The 25,293-nt window shown below is 47.9% G+C and overlaps 2 protein-coding genes across 3 annotated transcripts in view; one reads left to right on the top strand and one right to left on the bottom strand.

Moving 5' to 3' along the window:
- The window catches only part of OLFML2A (olfactomedin like 2A), a 38,335-nt gene extending 22,875 nt beyond the window's left edge, over positions 1-15,460 (bottom strand). The window contains exon 1 of the mRNA XM_077188910.1: positions 15,300-15,460. The gene's annotated coding sequence lies outside the window, so the exon portion shown is untranslated. The remainder of the gene's footprint in view (positions 1-15,299) is intronic.
- NR6A1 (nuclear receptor subfamily 6 group A member 1) overlaps positions 1-25,293 on the top strand; it is a 72,119-nt gene that overhangs the window by 14,865 nt on the left and 31,961 nt on the right. The gene's annotated exons all lie outside the window — the stretch shown is intronic.

Below are 25,293 nucleotides of genomic sequence, written 5' to 3'. Positions count from 1 at the left end.
CAGGCTCCTTCAGGATAATCCTGTGAGCAACTGGAGGCGCAAACAAGGCGTAGGAGAAGTGCTTGGAGCCTTTACTGCCCAGGGGATTGACTGACACCACTGCTGAGCAGAGGGAGATCCACCATCCCTGCTCTGAGTGCCCCACAGGAGCCTCCTCCCTTTCCTGCCCACGCTGTCCAGAGACAGGGGCATTTCTGGAACAGGTATGTCACGCCAGTCATGCAGGAATACTTGGAGGGCAGCTTGAGAGGCTGCTCCTGTGTCTCAGGGCAGTGTCAGTCTGTCTGCCATGCAGAGAGGTGTCTGCTCCTCCCTGCACAGCCACAGAGCAGGCAGGTCCCTGCTGCCCCAGGCAGCCAGCTCCAGCTCCTCACCTTTCCAGCTGGCCCTGCCCACCACAGCCCTGAAGAATGTTCTCTGCAGCAGTACCTTAAAGCACTGTTTGCTGCTTTGCTTCCCCCCATTCTCACCCCTGTCAGTCCAAAGCCCCACAGTTCAGTCCCTTTTCATCTCTCACTGGTCACTTTGTAGGACCAGTGCTGTTCCGTAGCTTGGCTCACTCAGGAGGAAGTTTAATTTCCTATAACCTGGTAAAGCTGTAGATTTATGCTTTACTGATAGATTTACCAATTGGATGTCACTTTTATTAAAACTGAACTAGTTCCTCAACTGCTCCTTTAAAATCCCTGTGCATTTCTTGATTAGCACTTAGATTTGCTCATGAAGGAGCTGGATGATGTGTCCTGAACTCCTCTGGTGGGACAATGGCTCAGTCTTACACAGTTTTGGGAGGCAGAACTTGGATAGGGCATTTCTTTGGCAGAGGTGTCACTTTTCCTGCTGGACAGGCCACGTGGCCATCAGAGCAGGAGGTCCTTGGCTGGCTGGTCCGCAGTTTGCATTCATTGATCAGTGAGTTGATAGCAATGAAAACCCACCGACAGCAATGAATGTTGATTGCAGCCATTAGATGCTGAAGATGCCACGGCAAGGTGATGGTGCTGTCACTCCAGAGCAGCCCAAGACAAAATTCCCTGGCACCTGCTTTGGGTCTTGCCTTATTCAATGGATTCTGCAGTCCCTGGACAGGCAGAACAAGTGCCTGCACCCTTGTCAAGGCTCCTGCTGCTAGAGCCTGCAGTCCTGGGCAGCCAGCTGGGCTGGAGAAGGTTCCACGTGGGTGCCACTGAGGTGCCCAAGCCCCTGGCTGGTGTGCCTTGGAAACAAAGGCTGCTTCCCTGGCTGCAGGGTGACAGCCTGAGCCCTGGCAGCAGCTGAGCCGCTCCTCGCCCGGTGAGCAGCTGCTGGAATCAACTGCAGGTTCCTGGGAGCAATGAACTGACATTCCAAAGCTTTCTCCAGCCAAGCTCAAGTTGCCAGCCCAAATGGAAAGGTTTCCCTCCTGATCTGGCCTATATTCTGCTATTTTCAATATATACCATGCTCAGATTTGTTTCCAAGTGTCCCATATGGTGTGGATACGTTCCTGCTTTTGTGCTGCCCATACAAAACCTTCCATTGATCTCTTATACTCTGTTCTGCAGAAACTCTGTGCTAGTATAAAGCTTTAATTCTTTTTTTTTTTTTTAAGAGAAAACAAGCATTTCTTATACACCAATTCACTTTTAGAGAAAGCAGAACTGGAAAAACTCAACCTCTGTAGCTCTTAATATAATCTGTAAATCATGACCTGCTAATGGCAACCACATGTGAAATCTCTGAAGGTTCAGGCTCTCCATTGAACAGAGGGTTTGTGATAAACCTCAAGGTACAGTCAACGGTCGATGGTTTTTTCTAGTTCTCAAACTCACCGACAGCGTTGAATGTTCACTGAAGCTATCCAAAGATGGCTGTGCACATGCACTGTACAGATTTTCCATGCATATGTTTTCCATAGACTGGCAGTGGAAACACTGCTGAGGACTGCACATTCTTTATTGTAAAGCCTTAAACTGCAAAGTATTTTAATTACGGAATGGAACCTCGAGGACTAATGAATTGCAGAAGTGTAACACTCTGGTTATGGATGCTGAGTTCACTCAGTATTTCTTAAACCAGCTTTGAATATATTGGAGTTGCAGTTGTGGAAAAGCCTTTTCTCTTGTGGATATGCAGGTTCTCAATAGGAGCACTAAGGATGTTTATAATGATTCAGATTTCTTTATAAAGTTCACTCGGAAAAAAACTGGGGGTGGGTGCTCACCCACAGTGCTGAAACAACAAAAGCGAGAGAAGGGGATCTACTTAGTGGAGTAATAATGTCTGTGTTTCCACAGCTCCTGTTCCTGCTCTTCTTTACCCTAAGAAGGGGTTTAGTCTCTTTAAATCTCTATATTGCATCTAATTATCTTCACCTTTTCCACTTGGCTTGCATGGTTCCAGAGGGATGACTTATTTGCAGTTTGTTTGTTAAAAAGTAAATGTGCTGCTGTATCTGAAATAACTTTGCTGTGAGTGCAGTGGAGCCTACAGAGTCAGTGGGGATAATTTACTGCTTAAATGCTGGAAACTTGCTTTAAATTCAGAGTATTTTCTCTTGTTGTAGGGAGCTAACAGTTTCTCTCAGAATATCCTGAGCTGATACGTGTAATTTAACAGTAAGTGTATTGTCTACTAAAGTACTTGAAGCAAACTTGCTCAGGAATACAGATTGTAGCCTGCACTTAAACTGATTGATTTTAATGGAATCATTAAACATCAGCTGATACTGAAAATCAAAAGAATTCTCCAAAAATTAGTCTCACCTTTTTCTTGCCATCATTTGGAGTAGGAGCTGGTGGAAAGAACAAAGACAATTTGAATTAATCACACGCAGTGCTCAGCCTGGAGTGTTAAGCCTCAGGAGTGTCCCAGTGTGAAGGGTGACTACATGTGGTAGGTATAACATAAATCAAGGAAACTCACTTCAAGTCAAGCATGAAATTTTGGTTTTAACAAACCAAAACAGTGTGTTTATATTTAAATGACATTGTGAGAGAGGCTTTTTTCTCAATTTACTACTTCTTCTTCCTTTACCCCTCTCCAGTGACCTTCAAGGTAGGAACTTTCATCTTCTTGTTTCACAATTTCAGAGCCTGAGTTCCTACTGTAAGTTAAACTGTACATGTTATTTCTATATCCTGGCTGCACACTCCTTCCTCTTTGCAAAGTTCAAAGCTCTCCATCAGATTTTTGGACAAACTCTGAAATTATAAAATAGCGCTCTGGAAACTGTAATGGGCAATATGTGCAAGGCACAGTCCAAAAGTGATGGTCTGCACGAACCTTCAACATACCTTCCTTTCCCTCACACTTCTTTCACCTAGGAAGCACTGAAACTAGACCTGACAGCTGCCACCTCTACTGTAATTCTTTAATTATTATTTTTTGTTGTGAAAAAGCATGGAGTGGGCCCTCCCCAGATGCTGACAGGGGTCCCTGAGAGCCAACTCTGTTCTCTCATGAACACCTTGTAAGCTGGGGTCCCTGTAAGGCCACCAGGCAGGAGGCAGTGCCTGCTGAACGAGACCTTTTCTATTAATTAAAGTATTGAACATTGGGAGAAACACAGTGGTTAACCTGTTTGTAAGAGGTAACTGTTCAGGACTGAGTTAATTTGGTGCATGTTTCTTGTGCTCTTTGTATTTATGGGGCCTGAACAATTCTTACACCCTAATCCAATCACTCTACTGGCTCCTCACAATAAGGCTTTTATTTAGCAGGGCAGGAATCCCAACAGCACTGCCCTAAAGTATCACTAAATAAATTTTACATATGCATCTGGTAGTAAAACAGCTTCCCTTTTCCTCCCACCCTGTGCTGTAGCTGTGACTCTCATGAGGGAGGTGTGTGACCCCAGTGAAGGAAACTGGGGCCAGGATTGTCCTCAGCACATGACAGAGTCCTCCTGCCTGCCTGGGGCATCCACAGAAATGCCATGTGCAAGCACATTTGCTTTGTCCTGGAACAAGCTTTAATTGTATTATAAAAATGTGTTTTCTTTGTCGAGGTAAATGACTTCAGCAGGGTAAGCATGCAAATACCCCTTGGGGAGACAAGAGCATGGAATTGCTGCCAGTAATTTTAGTTATTGCTGTTTCACTGAAATTGGGGTGAGTGTTTAACTGCACTCAGATTCAGCAGTCTTCTACAGTGAGCACTGGAGGTTATTTTTAATGTCCAAAAATTCCTTGGGACTACTGCTTGACAAGTCTGGGGGCTACATAAAACTGGGGGACAAAGTCACCAATCTGTTCCATTTGCCCTTTTAGAACACAGTGCTGTGGTGATGATCCTAGAGAAAAGGGATGCAGAGCTGTTCTGGGACCTGGGAGAAATGCTGTTAGTACCAGTTTCCAGCAATTTAGGGAGGACTGATCAAGTTCTTTTAATCTCATTCTAAGTTGACAAGCCTGCTTGGGATGCAGCATAGCCTGGACTTTTGTAAGGTGTTTGACTTAATACCAAATGACAATTTAAACTGGTATGATACAAATTTGCTGTGGCAAATGTTAAAAGGATTAACAAATGACAAATGGGGAGGTCTAAAAGCAATTCCTAGTGGGAACTTGATTCAGTTGGTGCAGCCTTAGAATGACATGGCCACATCCTAGAGCAGGGCTTTAGGCCTGGGGGAAACACAGTATATCCCATATTAGCAGGTTTGGGGTTTGGACAGAAGAGTGACACAGATTTGGATCTCTGGATAAATCAAGTGCAAGTGAATGCTTTGGTCCAGCTGAATGCACAGTTCCATGTTTGGGAACAGGGAATACAGACCATGTGTGAGGATACAGGGCTGGGCCCATGAGCAGTTCTTGCCATGGAGATAATTAACTGCATGTGTGTGCACAATCTGACTCCTACTACTGTGCAAACAATGAAATACTGAGCAGCAGCACAGGCTGGTGCATCTGCATCTAGTTCTCCTGAAAGTGCTGAAAGGATGGAGGCTTTAGCCAGTTCTGGCACAGGCTGCCATGAAGACATCACTGAGCTGAGCAGGTTTCTCAGAGTTCTCAGTGGAAAATAAGGAAAATAAGGTTCACCAGGAAAATAAGGTTCTCTGAGGCAAACCAGTGAAGGGTCAGGAGTTCTGTCATGTCTCCTGACAGCTTCACCTGCACAGCTGAGGCAGTGAGAGCACAGCAACCCTGCCCTGGCTTTGGGAATGGGTCTGGCTCCACAGCAGGGAAGCAGAACCTTGGCAGTGGGTGTTAGCCAGGAAAAATCGTTTGAGTCTTCAGAAACTCAAGGCACCAACTTGTGTTTCAAGAGCATATGAAAGAGCAGAAAGCTTTTTTGACCTGTTGGGATGTGATTTTGCAAGAAAATTAGACATTCATGCTTGAAAAGGGTAGGCTAAGGCTCAGCAAGTGATTTCAACTGAAAAGTAAAATAAAATTTTTTTGGTTATGATTTTTTTCCCAAATATTTTAAAATAAGGCATTTATGAGTGAGCTGCTCTGAATGTTCTTGCAATGTGACATCCCAGCTTGAGTATTGCCATGCCCTTTGTTTTTTTAGGTGCTTCACCAAACTCTTTCTGAGCTATCAAAATGGTGAAATAGATGGATTTTTTAAAGTGAAACTTGTTCTATGTTTCTAGAACAAACACACAAGCTCTCAGAATCAAACTCTCCACCTCCTGTGACCTCCTAAAGGAGGTAGTTGTCAAATTTGAGGCTGGAAGACACAGCCATGGGCAGGGGCTTCCTTGCTGACCTACTTAGCCAGGAGTGACAGGATTAGATCCAGCTCACTGTCCTGTGCAAGTGAAGGGATCAGCACGTGATGTCCCCAGCCCTGCCTGCCCCACACCCATTCCCCAAGGACTGAGCCCAGTCCCACCCAGGCAGGCTGGGGAGGGCACCAGGAGCTCCTTCAGCCCTGCAAGAGCTTCCCAGCACCCAAGGGTGGTGGCAGGGATGGGTTTGGAGCTCCATTTATGAACTGCTTGTACCTGGCCTGAACAAAATGACCTCAGCCAGGATGTCTCAGTAATGGTGTCGTCATCTCATTTCACAGAACTTCAGAAATTGTCTTTGTTGGGAAAAAACTACTTTGGATGTCTGGGACCACTACTGAATTGCAGCTGTTGGCTGTAATCAATAAAGCAGTTCTGACTCTTAAAATCAAACCAGTGGCTAATGGATGTTTGGAGAACGCTCCAAGGAGGAGAAGCTTGCCTATTTCCTGCTAATCATCTCCTGTCTTCCAGACATTTTTCAACACACAGACTCCTGGAGACAGACTTCTGTGCGTTCAGCCACCAGGAATGCATTTTTCTTTTCATGAATTTGCACAGCTTCCCTGTGAACTTTTATCCCCTGTCTTTTAAGATAACATTTGTTGCCACGAGGATGATTGGCTGTGTTAGATCCATCACTTTTAATGGAGAGGAATCTCAGGTGTCCTCCTGATGGATTCCTGCAGCTGCACTATGGCTGGGCACATCTAACGCTGGGTAAGCAGCTTTGTGAGATATAAATAACCTTGTCTTTTCTGCTGTATTAAACATGCTCACAGGTCTTCATCACTGAGGACTGCACTGCTCCAGACCCAGGATGTGCTGCATTTATGGTGGTGGTGAATTTAGGATAAGTGCTTCTTCAGAAGGTCCCCCTGTGCTGACTGCTCTTCTTGGCTGGCAGCTTTGTGTCTGCGAAGATCAAAAGATTTCCCATTAGCTGTGAATTCAGGCATAGTTCCTGTGCCTGTTTTGGGAAGGAGAGAGATGATCCTAACTGCAGATGATTCTGTTACTGAGATTGTTTTCCTCCTTTTAGCTTTTTAGAAATTGCTGGCAGAGTCATCAGTCTGACAGTTTTCACAAAAATCAGTTCCTGTGTGGCAGAGCACTGCCCTGTTGTGCTGAGGTTGGAAGGAGCTGGACTTGCTGTTTGCCCGGGCAGGGAGGGCAGGAAGCACTGGTTCTCCTGCTGCTGAGGTTCCCTTGTCATTGTTTCTGCATGGATAATGTAGCTGGATGAGGTCAGAGAACCCTGGGTTTGGAGTGAAGGTCTCCTTGGCTTTGGTGGGCAGTGCATGGGTGGGCTCACCCCAGCACGATGCCTGCCCCTGCATGTGTTTCACAGCAATCACTTCAGTTTTCCCATGTGGGATACTGAAGGTGTGCCCAGAACCTGCTCTTGTAATGGGCAAACATGGGGAAAATATGGTTCAAAGTAATGGAGAGAAAATCTGAGGTCTGTTTTGTTGAGATGGCTTCCTGTAACTTCAGACCAGGGACGTGACCCCCATGGAACTGCTGCCATGTGTCCCTCTTCACACACTGATCATGCACAACACTAGAAAAATACAGAGTTTTTAAAAGTATGGTAATTGGGACTTTTATATTTGATTCCCTGTTTGGAATATTAGCAATTCCATATGGATAAAGCTTAGGTTATCTGCTTGGGAAGCAGTATGGATGGAGAAGGATCAAATGGAGGATTTGCTTTTCATAATCATAATGTCTCCTTGTGATTAGTTGATAACTGTCTCTTTGAAGATAATTAGTTCCTGGTTTTCATCTTTATGATCCAGCAATTCTCATCTGATAGACTTCAAGATTTGAAGTTCTTCTCAGAAGAAATACCTGTAAAATCTCACTCTCTTTTTGGCTCAGTTTTGGCAATGTGGCACCTCCAGGTCAGTTTTATGCTGCCACCCTGTAAGACTCCATTTCACAATACACTCACTGCAATAAAGATTTTACTTCCAGTAACTGTACAGAACTGAAGCAAAGGAAATGACATTATGATGACATTGTAATGAGCAGGAAAAGGAATCCTTACGTGGCTTTCTCCCATCTTCCTCGCAAAGGTCATGAGATTTCTTCTCCCTTGCCCACATCTGGCTTAGCTGGAAGTGTGTTATTCTTTCCATCAGGGGTGTCCTCCTTGAGCTGAGCGGGTGCTGCCACACAGGACGAGTGCCCTGATCTCACTGAGCCTCTGCAAGGTCCTGCTCCCATCTTGTGGCTGTGGTCACTCCCAGTGAGCCCCAGCAGTAGCACATGGCTTGGATGGACTTGCTCTGGGCTGACAGGGAGACATCACACCCTCAGCACGCTCCCATCCACACCACAGATGGATTTCCTGTGCTTCCTTGCTCTTTTTTCCCAATCTCACACCAAATTCATTCAGCCTTGTTTACTGAATGGTGGTCTGAACATGCAGTGTTGGCTTCAGAGCTTCAGCTGTGTTTCTGTGAGACTTTCCTCCCACTGTGTGTGGCTCAGCACATCTTGAACTGCTCCTTCAGGTGCTAACATTTAAAATAGAAGTGTCTTCAAAGACTTGTAGAACTAACTGTGATTTGGGGGTAAAAAAAGAGGCGGTCTCTTCTATCTGGTTACCAGGCAAATATTCCTTGGAAGAAAAAGACTTCCTCCCCCACCTCTTATATATTTAATTTCTTTGCTTTTGCGTGCTTTTAAATATTGGATGGATGTGCATATGACCCCCAGGTGGGCAGGACTCAGCCATTCTTCTCTGAATTATACATTTAGCCTATTTAAATGCAGCCATCATGTGAAACAAAAAGGAGAAAATGTACTTATGTTCATTTAGAAGAATGATCTTTGGATAACGTCACCAAATATTGCAGGGTTTTATCTTGCCTATAAAATAAATTGGTCCCAGTGTGCTGTGAGATGCACATAAAAGTTTGAATATGAAAGTAGTATAAAATTCAGATGAGTTGGTAGAACTGGCTTTAGAATTTTGAAAAAACGGGAACAGATTTCCTAAGATTGACGTGTGAGGGAGGGAGGGAGGGACATACCACAGGCTTTCATTTGTGAATCTCAACCTATTGGTATATTTTCTTTTTCTGGTGCCCTTTCTCCTGATGTTTGATTGTATGGCCGACCTTTTGTCCTGGGGTGTGATGAGAGCACAGGTGTTCCAGATGTGCTTTGTACTCCAGCACGATAAAGCCACAGAGACTGATGATGATGGTAATGCTCAAATTCGGGTGGTGGTCTTTGGATTGCGAGTTCTGTAGTCACTTCAAGATTTTTACAGTTTTTCTTTTACGCTGAACTCGCTGGTGTTTAGAAAACAGTTTCTATTATTTTAAGATACACCTTCTTGTCTTCCCTCTCCCCAGTACTTACACCACCAGCACGGGGTTTGCATGGGCTCTGTTCTAGTAATTGCTTTCTACCGGAACAATTAAGAGCTGTGAGAGGAGAAGAAATTTGGCTAAAATGTTCCAAATGGAAATCTGCTTTTATGTGGTTTCAGAATGACGACCCAGCAAGCATAGGTGGATGTACTGAGCAGTGTCAGGATTCAGACAGCACCATCCTTATCCTCAGTAAACAGGCGGGGTTGGGAGGGACGTCTGCATCTGGGCAATCCACACCAACTCTCCTCCCAGGGCACCACAAAGCACACAGGTACAGACAAAACAGCCTCACGCACACATTTCAGCACTTCCTTCTTTTCCAAAGTAGACTGCAGAAATATTGCATCTACACACTGGTTACTGAAGGCAAAAAATGAATTAAATAGGGCAAACAAAGCTGGAGCTAAGCTATTATGTATTTCAGACTGCTTAGTATTTGGCATGTGGACCAAATGCTTTAGATTATAAGGCATAAGCCTTTCAGAACCTTAAGTTATTTTAAAATTAAATGGATGACAGGCACAGGTCTGCTGCATGGATTTGATTTTCTTTGTGTCTTAGCAGAAGTAGTAAGCAATGTCTCTAAGTATATAATAAAGCTATTTTCTGCTATCACAGAAAGGTTTGCTATGAGAAACAGAACTGAGAAAGGATCACATTTTCAATAAAACAAATTGAACAGATTCTCAGAAATCTAGGTCACAGTAACAGATGACCTATACATGGTCCTAGTTTTTGATGCAACTGTCTAATCTGCTCTGAGAGTACTAGCCAGACATCATTCCTAATTGACCTTGATATTCAGTGAACAGAAAGAAAGCTAAAGCCACATGATATTTAAATCTTTAGCAGAAAATAATATATGGCAAACTTGAATGTATTCTGTTTTGTAACTAGGACCTTTTTAATGTGAACCTTGTCTCCAAATGTGTTGATCATCTTAACAGTCTGAATTTGAGGCTCTACCTAAAGAGATAGTGTGAGTAGGAAGAGCCACTCGTCACAGCCAGTTGCAGGGGAGGGTTTTCTGTCTGCCACACAAGCACCCTGTGTACCATGGCTGCCCTGGTGGGCTCCCCCAGCCTCCCCAGGGACCAGCAGCCTTCTCAGAGAGGTGAGAGTTCTCTCCTGGCCTGCACTGGGGGCTCAGCTCCAGCAGGAGCCCCCGGGGTACCCAGCCCTGGTTATGTAAATGGAGCTGCTGCCACTCCAGGGCACTGGCGTGCGTGCAGCTGGAAATGTAAATATGGGAGACTGGGAATTGCAGTGCGTGGTGAAACCCTGACCACTTCTGCTCCTAGACCAGATGAATCCTTTTTGTTCATGACACCAGACTCAAGATGTAGCACTATTTACAGAGGCCCTCTGGACTTGCAGAAGGGAGCAGAGGGATGGATGTGTGCTCTAATGCTCAAGTAATGTGTGCTCAAAGCTTGGAAAAAGCCAAGTAGGAAAGCCTTGAATACTCATATGACAAGGTATTTTCCAAAAGAACTATAAACTGATTTGGTTACCAAATTGAGTCAGTAAGTGTACTGACAGAATTTCGGGGATTGATGCCGTGCTGGACTCACTGCATTCCAGTGCACTGGACAAGCAGTGCCTGTGCCACGGCTGGGCTCACCCTGCCTGGGCTGGAGCTCCCCAGGGCACACAGCCCCTGTCCCCAGGGCTGGAGCAGCTCTGGGCTGCGGGCAGTGCCATGGGGGGACACGTTAATGCTCCCCGTGCTGCCCGTGCCCATCGTCCCACGGAGCCTGGCCTTTCCCAGGGGAGCAGGGGTAACTGCAGGGCTGAGCAGCGTGGTGCTGCAAACACAAACTGTGCAGGATCCCAAAGCTGCTGTGGTGCAAGGGGACCTGCTAGCGGGCAGCAGAATTCCCATTCCCAGGCTTCCTGCAATATTCATTCCCACACAATTAACTGCTAATGCAAGAGGGTTCCTGAGTTTGAGATGCAGCACTCAGCACTCAGCAATGTGCAGTTTTACCCAGGTCACTGCTGGCAGTGGGGCTCATTTCTTTGTGTTATGCAGCAGGGCAGCTGCAGATGGTTTGAGCTACTCTCAGGGAGGGCAGGAATGACTGAAGTCTGTTTGAAAAGGTGATGTCATCCGTCTGTATGTCCGTGCTGCTTCTTAGGGAAACACATGCTTCCATGTTATCCTTATATCAAAACACCCAATTGTTATCTTTTGAGTTCTTAACATTTGAAACTGTTGAGCACTGTTAATCAACACTGTGGGTCTGAAACGATTACAGCATGTGCTGGCTATTATTAAGATAAAATGAAATTCTTAGGATTCCACATTTTTTGTTAAATTGCCAAGTGTATTGTGAGATCTCGGCATACCTGACACATTTTTATTGGCAACCAACCCTGTAATGCAATACCATCTATTAATGGTTGGATTATACACGCACTGCTCTTCTGCATCTGCTGCAACTTCCAAGGCTGTTAGTGCTTGTGACAGTGCTTCAGGCTTTAGAAGCTTTCCCTTGGAATAGTTGTAGCTGGAGTTGTGCAAACTGACTTTGGAATTATCTGTTATTTCTATGTGCAGTTTAAATAAACCCTGGCCACATGATAAGAGCCATCAGCATCCTTTTCTTATGTGCCTGATGGGATTATTGCCGTGTCCAGGCTGAGTCTGCGGATGTTGACGGGGGGTCATGCCCAGACATTCCCCTTGTGGCTGTTTCGATTCAGCAGAAGTGCTTTTTGCCTACCTAGAATGGTCTGGTTTCCATTCAGAACTTGTGCTTAACAGGTACTCAAAATCTTACGACCCAATTGCAAGGACTGAATTTAACTTTTCAGCACATTTTTTTTTAGACAGCACTTTCAAGGGGTAGGTTTTAACATTAGCATCTGGATGAATATTAAGTATTAGCAGTCGTACAGGTAACAGAAAAGGTTGCTGCACATTAAGAATACCATGGAATTTCATCTAAAAGTGTGTTGTAGATAGAGCATCAATATCCTTAACATTTATTAAAAATAATAATGGTTTTGTTCAAAGGCCTACTTTGGGTAGTTCCATCGGGGCTTGTCAGCACCAGCAAGGAAAAAAAATCAAAATAGGTGATAAGAATTGGGCTAGATTACAATCAAGCTAAGTTCTACTGAGAACTAATACACCCAAGGCATTGTACTCCATAAGGAAGAGAATTCAAGGAAGTTATATAATTACTCAGACAAAACTGACTCCTGTGAAAAGCATTTACATTCATTCACATTTATATTTTTAATGTTCTTAAATAACAGCTGAAAATTCCGTGAGCTGGCCCCTCACATGTACGAGCCCTTGTCAGTCGTACAAGAAGCACATTTTTTAGAAGTGTGTTCTTTTAGTCATCCAGCCTTTTTTTGCCCTTCTTTGCTCAGAGGACCAGTGGAAGCAGGTCCATCATACAATCATCTGCCTCGTGGGCTGGTGCAGAGCATTAGCACTGCTCTCTCAGGTGTCTCCCTGGAACATGCACCTTCCTTACTTTAAAACTCTTCCCCCTTTCCCAAACTCCACACCAGGACTGTGTTGATAAAAACATGCTTAACAGCAGCAAACAGCCCAATGTCTGTTTCTGTATTTTATGATGCTTTGTATGGCTGCAGCTCATACCAAACACACACACACTTCCAGCTGCAGGACACAACTCTCACTTTCATTGTTTTTCCTGGGTGAAGAAGAGCCAAGTCATGCCAGTGGTGCTGCAGCGAGACTCACACCTAGAGACATGCTCAAATCAACGTACGTGTGCCTGGCGGAATTCTAACAGCCCAAAAGCCCGCTGGACCGGGAATTCCATCTGGCTCTGAGGTGGTGGGGAGGTAGGATTTATGGAAGAACACAAAAAGAGAGCAGGACCAGCCCCAAGGCTGCCGCTCTTTGGGCGAGGAGCGCCCCGAGCCCGCGCGCGGCGCCGCGCACAGCGAGGGGCTGGCTTCTCAGCTAATAAAACCTGCTGGTTGGTTTTCTAATCTCGATAATTTCTGCTCATTGGCTCCAATCAGCAGATTAAAGCCCAGTCTCCGAGCAGTTCTCATTTTAACTCCAGACTGGGGGGAAAGTAGGGGAAATGGGAGGTACCAGACACCGAGCGGTTTGGTTTTTCTTATTTATTTTTGTGTTTGCCAAGTTGACACAACTGAACAACGTTCTTCTCCACAGCTGGTACTGGAGCTGCATGGAGTAAATTTACTGGACCTTTTAAGATGAAAAAAGCTGCCCAGCCACATCCCCTTACAGCCACCACTAAACCGAGTCCATTAGAACACCACCCCATCTCAGGCTGGACATCAGCTGCCTCGGTAACAAATCTCAGCTTTTATAAACACTTTGAGGTTTTTTGTTCTCAAATTCTAATTCTCCCCCACACCCCCCCAAATTAAAATCTCCAGCCAGATCATGCTTCTGCCTTCCAGACCCAGGGCAGCTGAAAAGTAACCATATGGACTTCATGATTTTATGTACTGCGACAATAAAGCTTTTATGGCATTCTAGGTGGTTAAAAATGGCAGTCAGGAGCTCTTAAACATGGCACAGGCATGTTGCTGTTCTGAACCGACAGACCTGCCAACAGTGCATCAAAAGCTGTAATTTCCTGTGCAGTGAAGCCCCTATCTCTGCTGCCTCCAGCTTTGTGTCCCAGGGCTTGTGCCTGTGTGCTAACAAATCTCTATTGTCCAGCGGGGCGAATAGTGGCTGGGACCAAAGAATTGCTGTCTGGTTTCTATTCAAATCCAGGTAGTCAGAGATATGAATGGAGTTTCTGGAACAGCCATGTGAATAACCTCTGCTCTGCGTGGAGCTGCAGGCGCTGCGTGGCTGCTCCGCGCCGCGGCCGGCACGCTGCTTGGAAATACACTTTTGATGCTCCTCGTGGCTTTTAATACTTATTAACTTTTAAAATATGCTATCTTGCATTCCTGGACAAAACAAGGAGGGCAAACCATCCCCTTCTCAACTTGCTAAACTTGTGGAAGAATTCTACTTAAAGCTTTCATAATGGGTCGTTTTTGCTGAGGAAATGATAGGAAAAGTTTATGAAATGTATTTTCTTAGAAAATACCAGGTTTTTTTTAGTGTACACTGAACATCTTTTATCATGCACAGAAGCCCAAGCACCACTGCAGAGGATTTTGGGAGAAAATAAGTTAAATTTCTTTTAGATATCGTATACACAGCCCATTGCAATCGTCACAGTAAATCACTGCAGATGGTTTGGGGGAGCAAATACATTAAATTTCTTTTAGATATTGTATTGAGTTCACTGCAATCGGCACAGCTAATCGCTGCCGACAGTCTGGGAGCAAATATGTTAAATTTCTTTTAGAGCAAGTTACGATAAAAATTCCGCGTGTGATGGAGCAAGAATTGGTGGAATACTGCACATCGGGGCTCATTTTATTGCAGTTCTTTTTGTATTTTTAATGATTTTGTTAATTAACACGAGGCTTACGGAACCGAGCCCTGCACGGCCACAGAACCAAGCCGCCGAGCCCGGGGCCGTCTCAGCCCTCCCCGACCACAACTGTCGCTAATCCGTCGCCGGTCGCGATAGGGTCCGCGGGCGGGGCGGCCGAGCGCTCGCCCCCGCAGGTGCCACCGGAGCCAGACAAAAGGGGGAACCGGGGGCATCCTCTCTCTCCCCGCTCGCCGTCCCCGCCCGGGTCTCGGCGGTGCCGGGCGCTGCCGCCGCGGGGCGGGGACGGCGTGTCTGGGGCTGCCCCCCTCCTTTGTGTCCCCGTCTGGCTCAGTTCCTCCCCGCCAGCCCTCGGGCGACACGCGTGTCTGGTTACCGACCCGGACCCGCGAGCAACTTCCAGCGCCGCGGAATCGCTCGAGTTTCTGCTTCTTCTTCGGGGGAGGTGGGAATAAAGCGGGGAGGGGAGGGGGGGGGTAAGGGGGAGCTGCCGCCTGTTCCCCCTCCCCCGGTACCGGCGGGGAGCGGCTGCTCCAGCTGCGTTACATTAACGGATATATATATATACACATATATATAAAAAAAAAAAAAGCGCTTCTGTTGGAGAACAAAGGAGCACGTGCAGAAATGAGACTGGAAAAATAAAATATAAATAATATAAAAAAAAAACAAACTGGCGGCAGGTCGGGGCGCAGCGCGACCCCCGCCCCCCCGGCGGCTCCCCCCGGCCCGCCGGGACTCGGATTAACGCCTTACCTGGCGGGGCGCTCCCGGGTTCGGCTCCGCGCTGGGCTCGCTCTCCCCGAAGTTGGCGGCGGTGCGGGCGGCCCGGCGGCTCCCGCCGCTGACCGGCGGCCCCGGCGCGGCGCGGGCGGGGCGGGAGCGGCGGCCGGACCCGCCGAGCCCCCGCAGCCGCCGCCGCCCGCGCCCCCGCCCCGATATATAGCGCCCGCTGACGGGCGGCCGCGCGCGCCGTCACGTGCGCGCCTCCGCCGCGCCCATTGGCTGCGGGAGCGCGGGGCCGGGCAGTGATTGGGCCGCGTCCGCGCCCCGGAGGGTCCGTCCCGCCCCGGCGGCGGGCGCAGGGCCGCGCTTGTTTGGGTGCCGGGCGGGCCTGGCCCGCACCTGCCCCGCGGCCCGGCCGCGCCTCACGCCCCCCCGGCCGCACCGCGGGGCCCGGCCCCGCCCGCCCCCGCCGCCGGCCGCGCCGCGGGGCTGTCACCCGGCCCCGGCGGGCGGTGCCCGGGCCTGCTCCGCCGGCCCCCAGCCCCCGCCCGGGTTACCCCGGGCGCTCTGGGCCACTGGGAAACTGGGTCACGGCGCGGCCCCGCCGCCGGCACGGGCACAGCGGGCAGCGCCGCGGGGCCGCTCCGGGTGCGCACTGTGAGGCATCTAAAAGGTGTCGGAGAGCGGCTCCAGCGCCTTGGAGGAGCGCTGTGGGTCCTGGAAGAGCTCGGGGTTGTCCCCTCGGGCGGCAGGACAGCCCCTCGAATCCCTGCGGCTGCATTGCCCTCAACCAGGCGTTCATCGAGGAGATTTTCCACTTGTGTTTGTTTCCTTTCCATTCTTCAGCACAGTGAGAACAGCCGCTGCCGTTTCTGTGGCAGGACAGAATAAAACACTTTAAAGCACGTTCTCAATGAGACCACCTGATGATGAATGAACTGCACTACCTTGCCAGTTCCAGTGGTTTGACACTGACACAACTCAGAGCTGCTCCCACAACTGCTCTGCATCCCTTCCCTGAGCTAGGACAGTGAAACAAGACACTGGGATGTCTCTGGAGTTGCAGTAAGATGCACTAACTTTGTTTCTGTCAAGTGTTCTCAGAGGGAACCCAGGGCTGAGCAGTGGGGAAAAATCAATGTCTCTGTTATATTTTCTCTTCTCATTCTCTTCCAGGTTTCTTAGCCTTTTTTTCTCTGTTTTTTTCAATCACTGACCTTTTCCTCTTCTCTGAGTACGTTTTGAGAGGGGAGTCCAAAGCCCTGGACGCTCTCCTTGATGGGAGTTTGGAGTGGGTGACTCCTGAGCTCCCTTCTGACCTGTGATCCTGTCCCGTGGCACAGGTTCTCATTCTCTGACACTGCACTGTTCTCTCTCTGTGTTTTGCTGCTGTTGAAATGCTTTCAGTAACCACTGCAGCAACCACTGCTGGTTCTGGGTTCCTGTGCTTTGGTGGTCTGGCAGCCCCAGCACCCTGGGACAGGGCACTGGGGCAGCTGCAGGTGGGGGATGAAGGGAAGGAGCCACGGTGGCAATTCCTGCCCTTTGCTGGTCAAGTTTGCTGAGTTTTTCAGCTGTGCCATGATGTCATTAGCAGGGACACGAGGACTGGGAGGGGTGGGTCAGAGGGCCCTTGTGGGCATTCTTGACACGGATTTCTGTAGAATTCCCCCTCAAGGGCTGGATGAATGCATAAATGGAAGATGAAAATGGAATGAGGAAACAAATGACAGCTACATGGAACTCATCCAAAAGGAAGCAATTTTGAAAGAAAAAGAAAAAAAAAAGCTTGACATGCTGCTTTAATGGTGACCCAGGCTCGTATCACTGTCATGCAGCTGCCATTGATGTGGATGAAGAGGTTCCCACCTCCCTGGCATGAGTGTGAAGGAGATAACTCCTATCTGCTGTCCATTCTGCCCACAATCACCCTTGTAGTGCCTTCTCCAGCTCCCAGACAGCTTCCTGTCTGCCTCCTCTTTTGAGGATTCTCTTTCATTTCTTCAGTCATTTAGTTACATTCCTGAAGCACAGTTGATGCAGTTGTTAAAATATGTATTTTGGTGCTTGCTGAGGTAAGAGTGGGCTTCTGACTGCAAAACACATGGTATCTTTGATCATATTTATGAAAAATAAAAATGAATCCATAAGATTGTTTTTGAGGGTAATATGGGCTTTACAAAGTCTTGAACAGCTATGGAACCCATTTTAAGATTAGCAGAAATACTGTAGAAGTCCTCAAATGTGAAATGTTAGGGTCTGGAAAAGGGAGCAGGGTTTTGGCACAGTGTATAAGCACAACCACATGCCAATCTCCAGGTGCCTCCTTCTGTCCCCACATCAGAGGTGATCTTCAAAAGTTTGAGTCACTTGAATATTTTGAGGCTCGTCCTAATTATTTTGCTCTCATTCTCAAAACACTCAGTCCTGCTCAGTGGGATGAACGTGGAGATTGCTAAATTAGAACCATGTTTCACTAAATCCATGGAAAACATCATTTCCCATTGGGAAGTGAGCTGCTGGAGCAGCCGTGGAGAGCGAGTTCCCCAGGCAAGGGCACTGCAGGCGCGGCTGTTCCTCCAAGCCGGAGCTGGGCCCTGCAGGACCCTGTCAGTGCTGATGGGGCTGGGGGCACGAGGTGGGGGTTGACCCACTTTTCAGCCTTTCAGCCATTTTACACTGCTGTCATCAACTCTGTGTTACATTTTGCTGCTCAGAATTTACCCAAGTCAAAATGGAAAAGCGATGGAGATCTGTTGAGGCATTTAAAGGAGAGGCAATGCCTTGTGCTTCCCCCAGTTATCCTCGAGTCTTTCTGGCAGTTCCAATCCTGGAGAAAGGCTGTGAAAAGATAGGGGAGGGAGGAAGGAAGACTTCCCATGAGTTTGGTCAGATCCAGTGTGCTGATCCAGACAGGCAAGACCCAGGGCAGATGGGTCTCATTTCTCTTCGTACCACAAAGACCAACAGCTGAAGAAGTGGGGGCTTGAAGGATACATGTCTTTTTTCCCTGCTGTGTCATCTTTATTGAGAAATAAAGAGAAATCCAGAGTGTTAATCTGAACCTCCCCCCTTCCACCACCCCAGTGTGGGAGGACAGAATAAAACACTTTAAAGCACGTTCTCAATGAGACCTTGCTGGTCAGACCAACTAAATTATCTTCTTATCCCTCCCCATTGCTGTTCTCTTCCTTTCCTTGGGAGACTGAGATGTGCCTATTGTCAAGTTAGTTCAGGCAAGACTATAAAGAAATTATTTAAGAAAATAGTTTGGAAAAAGTTAATTTGGGTCAAGGAGGGATTAAGCGAGGAAATTGTTTCTTTACATCCTCTGCTAAGAAGTAAGCAAGGGAAGAGATTGAAAATAAACCTTTTGAGCCCATTTTTGGAGTTATTTTGTATGTGCCCTGTCCTTTTGGTAGCTGTCATTGCTTAAATCCATCTAACTTGATGAGGAAGGAAAGAGATTCAGCTTGAGAGCAAATTCAAAGTGAAAAGATTTGGCCAGTGACATGATGAAAGGGATAAGTGTAGGTAGAATGGGATTAAACAGAAGTATTCTTGGTATTGAACACATGGCTCAGAGGCCTTTACTCTTGGCAGCCTTATTTGAAGCCAAATTTGTGTCCCTTTTACATGAAAAAGGAAGGATAAAATTAATTTAAAAAATCAATGTGAAATGGAGTGAGATAGAAATTGTTTGATAGAATTGATGGGCATTTGTGAAGCCTCGCTGCAGAGCATCAGGAGCAGCATCAGGGCGCGGCTGTGGCAGGAGGGATGCCTGGCTTTGGTCCGAGGGATCTGTCCTGGTGGCTGCAGCTCTGCCCACGAGGGGCCTGGCTGCAATTTCCCCCTGACAAACAGCACTGGGCTGCTGCATTCCTGCTCATCCTCCTGCCTTTGAAACCTCAGCGTGAAAGTGGCCTCTGAGAGTGGAACTCCCTGGGCCTGCCCAAGTACTGCCTTTACTTTGGAGAGTGTGTGTGCTGTGTGCACCTCAGGACAGTGGCTGGCACCACAGCGTGGCACAGTCACTCTGCTGGGCACAGCCACTTGTCCTCACCACACTGAGTGAGGGAGCAGCTCGGATTCTCTTGCCTGGGGAGTAAACACAAGGGGGAAAGTAAGGCACAAGACCAAAACTGAGTAAGAAGTCACTAGAAGAGCCAGAAACGGGGTCTGCTAACCCTGTTTTTTGAGTTTTTTTTGTTTTTTAAGGTATGCTGCCAGTATTAATAACAAAAGAATTGGCTGGGTTTCCACACTTGGGCTATGAAATATGCATGCCTGTGTTCCTGCAATCAGGGGAGCGCTGTCCTCGAGGAGGACGCTGCAGGTTAGCACTCTGCCAGGGTCCCCGTGGCTGGCTGCTTCTCGGTGCCTGTCACCTTCTGTAGTCATCAAGTGGATAAAGAATTTTTGTCATGCTGCTTCATGAATGAAGCCTGTGCTCCTAAAGAGCATAAGAATTAGCTCTGAAGTGTGCATTAGCACAAAGGCGAGGATGTTGAAAATCATAAAACTAAAATACACATGCACTCCATTTTCCCTTTCCCTTATCCTGACTCTGAGTGGGGATGGAGTCTGGGTTTAGTTTGTCACGGGTTTTTTTTTTTCACCCTGGCTGCTGCTAAAATGCTTGGGACTCTGGAGAGCTACCAGCCCTTTGCTTTTAGCATCATTCAAAAATCTTCCATTTAGAGACCATTCTGATATCTTGGTGGTTTTTTTTCTTCGTCGTCTTTTTTTAACTACTAAGGAAATTTGCATGAAAATGGAATCATTGTTTCTGAAGAGTTCCATCTGCTCCTGCTGCTTATTCTGGAGCTGAAGTCATAATCCTCCGTTTGTGAAATTTCCTATTGAAGAGATTTTTGGCTTGTTATAGTTTCAGTGCAAAATTTCAGAACAGAAGAAATAAAGATGCTTCACCTAGGAAAAAAAAAATTTAAAAGAAAAAGCCTGGAGATGACATCAGAACTGCCAGTATATCTGCAGTCAATACACTGTAATTCCATAGGGACTGAGGGAGTAGGAAATAGGACAGTACGTGAGGGCTGTGGGGCTTGGGGTGGGAAAATGCATTTCCTCACAGCACCAGAGCTTTGGCTGGGGTAATGAAGGAATTGTAATCTTCTGGGTGGCTCAATAAATAGGATTCCTTTTGGTGGAAGTGAAAGGGCAGGAATGGTTCAGGGCAACAGGAATGCTCAGACGAGCCAGAAACGAGCAAAGTCCCTTTAAAAGAGCTTTTTGGCCAGAGTGAACTGCCAGGCTTCTCCCAAGGAGGATCCATGGCATGGATATTCACGCAGCCACTCTCGCAGCCCTGTATCTACTTCCGAGGGGTATTCTGTGAACGAGAACGGGATTTTTGTTGTTGTTCTAATTCCTTCTCTTCCTGTGTTTACTGACACTCATGTGCAATGCCTGTGTAAAGGCCGGGCACATCCAATGGAAGCGGCCGGACACGGAGAAAGCCGTGGGCTGGGAGGTGCCGCTGTCCTGCCCGGGCCTCTGTCGCTATGCAGAAATGCTGCGGGAAACTGGGTCAGGGCAGCGGGGCCGGGCCGGGCGGGGATGGGGATCGCGTGCGGTGCGGGCTCCCTCCGCTCCCGGAGACATCCCGGGGAATCGTGACCTCCTTCTGCATCCTCATCCCGGGATTGCTCCCCGCGCCACGCGGCTCTTTGCGAAGAACATCGCACATGTATGAACCGGGCCGTGCCTAGAGTAGGTAACACCCAGGTCTGCTCGGGAGAGGCAATTCCCCCGCAGCATTTGGCATTTTCCGTGTTCATTAGATGGCGGTGTGCACGTGTGTCCCTGCGTTCAGCCCGGGAGCTGCCCCGTTAACCCTTCCCGCTGCCGGCAGTTCCCAGAGGAGCTCTCCCCCGTCCATCGCTGCGGGCTGCGCTCACACAGCCCGTCCCTGCTGCTCACCCGCACTGCCGCGCTGTCTCCTGCCATGTGATGGCTATCGCCGTGCATTCCTCCTTCTCCCGAGCACTGCCACGTGCACGCCGCTCTGCAACTCCGGCAGGAGTTGGGTCATAGAATCGTGGAACAGCTTGGGTTGGACGGACCGTAGTGATCCCCCGGCTGCATTGCTGTGGGCAGGGCTGGCACTCACCAGGCAGACCAAGGGCCACGCGGGTCTCGTCCCACCGAGCCCACCGGGCTGCCCCTGCACAGCCCTCCCTGCCTTGTTTTCACTTCTCCCTGTCTCCTGGCTGCTGAGCTCTCCCCCTTTGTAAAATCTCTTAATGTACTAACCCTTCGTAGGAATTGACTCCCGGAGATGTCAGCCCACAGCTCTGTCTGCAGCTCAAGCATAGCCATTAGCAGCTATTGAACTTTATATACAAATCAGAGGTATAATTTCCCTCTTTAGGGACAAAGGAGGGCTGATACCAACACACCAGCTTTGAGTGTAGCCGTGCTCTGTGAGCTCCACAGGAAATACACTTAGCTAAACACAGTTGTAATTACGTGCAGCTTCCAACCTCTGCTTTCTTGCTGTTCTGTACCACAGTAGTGCTCAAGTAGCAGGGATTTAGGAAAGCCTGGCTATCTACACCTCATCCCAATCAGTCTTGCTCCCTTGTCGCCAGCTGCCTTATCTCCTCTGTCTTCTCTCTTATCTGTCCCTGGCCTTCAGAGCCTTTTAAAGAGGTAATTTTGCTGGTCAGGTAAAGCCTGGTCTCTTGTGGGGTGAGGCACTGCTCGGCTGCTCCGTGGGTCCAGGTTGGGCTGGGAGAGCCCCTCCTGCTCTGCCTAAAGGTCAGCTTTTCATCCAGGGACTGCCGTGGAACCCACAGTCCTGCCATAAACCCCTCTGTGCTGGTCTCTGCCACGGTGCCTTCTGGAGCAGAGAAGCTCTGGAGTTGAGGGAAGGCACTGGGGAGGGCACTGGGGAGGGCACAAAGCTCCGGGCTCAAGGCACAGACCCTGACATCCCAAAAATTCATTAGCTGGACGCAGATTGAGATAGTAGATATTGGCAGAGGATAATGGACTGTATTCTGTTGGATATTGAATGCTTTCAGAGTAGAAGCTGGTGCTGGGCTTCAAGGATAAATAAATATCGACAAATTTGTATCTACAGACTGTTCTGAGAAATGTAACATCTTCAAGGGGAAAAGCATATGCTAAAGTTTGTTATCACTTTTCGTACCTTCAATTTTGAGGAAGGGTCCCTTTCACTTATCTGATAACCGCAGGAAAACAGGCATTTTTCAGATCTGCCAGATCAGTTTGCCTTTGTTTTGTGCTGCAGGTGAGGCTGTGTCACAGGCTGGTCTGGGGCTTAGCTGTCTGGCCTCCAGAGCTGCCCACAGAACCGTGTGTGAGCTGCAGTAGCATGTACACATCCTTCCAAACATAGCTGTTTGTGTTACTGCAGCATTCAATTCCTTTGTTTTATCTTTTTAAATTAATTTCACGCTTTATTTCTGTGTGCAGAAACACAGAGACTCACATGTATGACCCGAGCACAAATTCTGCACAGCTACAGCAAAGTTCCAAATGAGACTAGAAATTACATGTAGCTTTGTGATTTAATTTTCTCTGACATATTGAGTCTATGTTTTAGCCTACAGAACTCCACAGCTGTGCCCTAATTCTCTTTTCCTTGTGATCTCAACATCGCTGCCTTTTAAGGCATTGCTATTCTTGGATCTCAGCAGGACACCATGTTAGACTGTCACCCTGTTTGCTGTACTGCCAGTGCAGAAAGCAGCTTCTCCCTGGACTTGCAGAGAATATGTGCAAGCAAACTTTGGAGCAATTTAGTGGGTGGATGAGGCTAGATCAGAGTAGCGTGTATTGAGGTGAGGGTGTACGGGTTCCTTTGTCACTGCTGTCTCAGGGCATAAGGAAAATGTTTATGTTTTGTTGCAAATAACAAGCAATAATGCAATTAGTCTTTGGCAAGACTCACACAGGAAAAGCTGGATGTTTTTTCCTTTAAAGAAGAGGGTCGCTGTCCTGTGGGTATTTATGTTCTGTTTGGTTAAGTGACATTCATATCTCTAGAAGTCATAAGTCTAATTCCTGATTTAAGCAAATACTGAGTGTATAACCCTGGTGTGGCCCTTGTCTAACATATTACATTTGCTCCTATGGACGTAGTGCAAGTGCAGTTTGCTAAATCCGGTGTAGGAGCTCTCTCAGTGTGATTTGGGCTGTTCTGACACACCATGAGATGTGTGTCTCTCACGGTGAGATCTGTGGGGCTGAGCATCCAGGGTGCCTCCTGTGAGTAGCAGGGGCTGTTTTCAGGAGTACGTGTGCTGCAAAGTCATCACAACACAGCACAAAGAGCCCCGCAGTTTTGCTGATAAGATGCCTGCTGGTGAGCACTGGGAGTTTTCTATTTGCCTTGTTTCCAAGATGTATGATAAAAACCCTAATGCAGATTTTAATTTTTAACTCCTAAAAAAACGCGTGGGATTATCTTGGGTGAGCAGCTCGAACATATCATGCCATTGGAATGTCAAAAATTTAATGCAGAAATCCAGGCGCTGTTGTCGGGGCAGATCATTTTAATTTCAAATCTGAATCTTACATGTTTCCTCTCAAACCCTCTCAGATTTCTTGCAGCTCCTCTCGTTGCAGAGGATCCCTCAGGCTAAACCCGCTGTGCTGCACTGGGGAGGATTTATGGCAGCCAGCGAGGCTGCAGAGAGCAGGGCAGCTCTGTCTGTCTGTCTGTCTGTCTGTGCTGTGAGTGGGGCTCGGCTGCACTGCAGGGGAATCAGTTTGGTTTGGCCAAGCTGCCATTTCCCCTCCCAAAGCCAGGAAGAGCAGCCGTGCTGGGGTCTGGAGCTCCAGCGTGTCTCTGGAGCCACGGTGGGAGCTGTGGCCAGGCTGGTTCCTGCAGAGAGCAGCTCAGGACAGGCTTAATGAGGGGAAATCAACCCCCCTAATTCGGGGCCGTGTCCCCAGGCAGTCAGGGGAGAGGTGGATTCCTCCAGCAGGCAGTTCAGAGGCTCTGTTAAGGACTGATCACAGTCCTAGCACAGGGCTGCTCTGAGCATGAGGTTCCTGCACAAGGAGTTAAGGCCCTGACTGGTGCTGCTCCGGAGCCTGTTGGAGGAGATGCTGCTCTGTGCACTGGACAGAGGAATTGGAGCCTCTTCACTCACAAGACATGAAATTTGGGAATCTCTGTGGCCTTGGTTCCTTGGTGTCTGTTGCTTTTGGTGCCCTAAATCCTCCCTGTTGCAGCAGCTCCTGTGGGCATGACCCACTCCTGCTGTTGAATGTCCTGTGGAAAACCATCACTGGAAAACCTTTCCATCACTGCTCCAGCACAGCATCGTCTCACACTCCTGCTTTCCCAGCAGCCTGCTCTGGCCGTGCAGCCACGGGTCCCTTCTCTGTTTAGATGCCTTAATGAGGCCGAGGTTTGTGGTCAGGGCTGCTGACAGGAAAGGGGAAAATAAAAATGAGCATAAGGAAGTGTTGTGGGAAGAGCTTTCCACAGCATTCGTGGGATTTAATGTCCTGAGGACACAGTCAGAGGAATTCAAAGGAATAAAATCTCTATGACAAATCATAGAATTGTTGCGTTGCATTTAATGTATTTTAATTGACTCTGGTTTTGTCCCCCGTCGGTTTTATAGTGCTGTCATCTGGAAGACAAAGTGTAGAGCTGTGCTTTCCCAGCAGAGCTGTGCCTGTGTCTGCACTGGTTGGATCTAGAAGGCCACACTTGGTGTGAGCTGGATAATTACCTGTAAATTAACCAGAGCAAATGTAGGTTCAAGGAATCTCTTGAAATGTGAGTGAAATATTGACTAGATACCAATTAAGTGAGGACAAGGCTGGATCATGTGGAAAATAGCATGTAAAGATGTAGTTAGACTGTATAGTGAGACATACATACGTCGGGATCAACTTGATATCCAGAAAATCAGTTCCACCATGTGGAAAAGTTCTTGACTCCCCAGCAGACACTTGGCAGAGAGCAGATCCTCCTCTGCTTCAGCTGGGGAAGTAGCTGGTAATTAGAGGC

This window comes from Agelaius phoeniceus, chromosome 21, assembly GCF_051311805.1.
Source record: "Agelaius phoeniceus isolate bAgePho1 chromosome 21, bAgePho1.hap1, whole genome shotgun sequence".
NCBI classification, from domain to species: Eukaryota; Metazoa; Chordata; class Aves; order Passeriformes; family Icteridae; genus Agelaius; species Agelaius phoeniceus.
The sequence above is the reverse complement of the archived record's forward strand: the minus strand, read 5'-3'. Positions and strand labels throughout refer to the sequence as shown.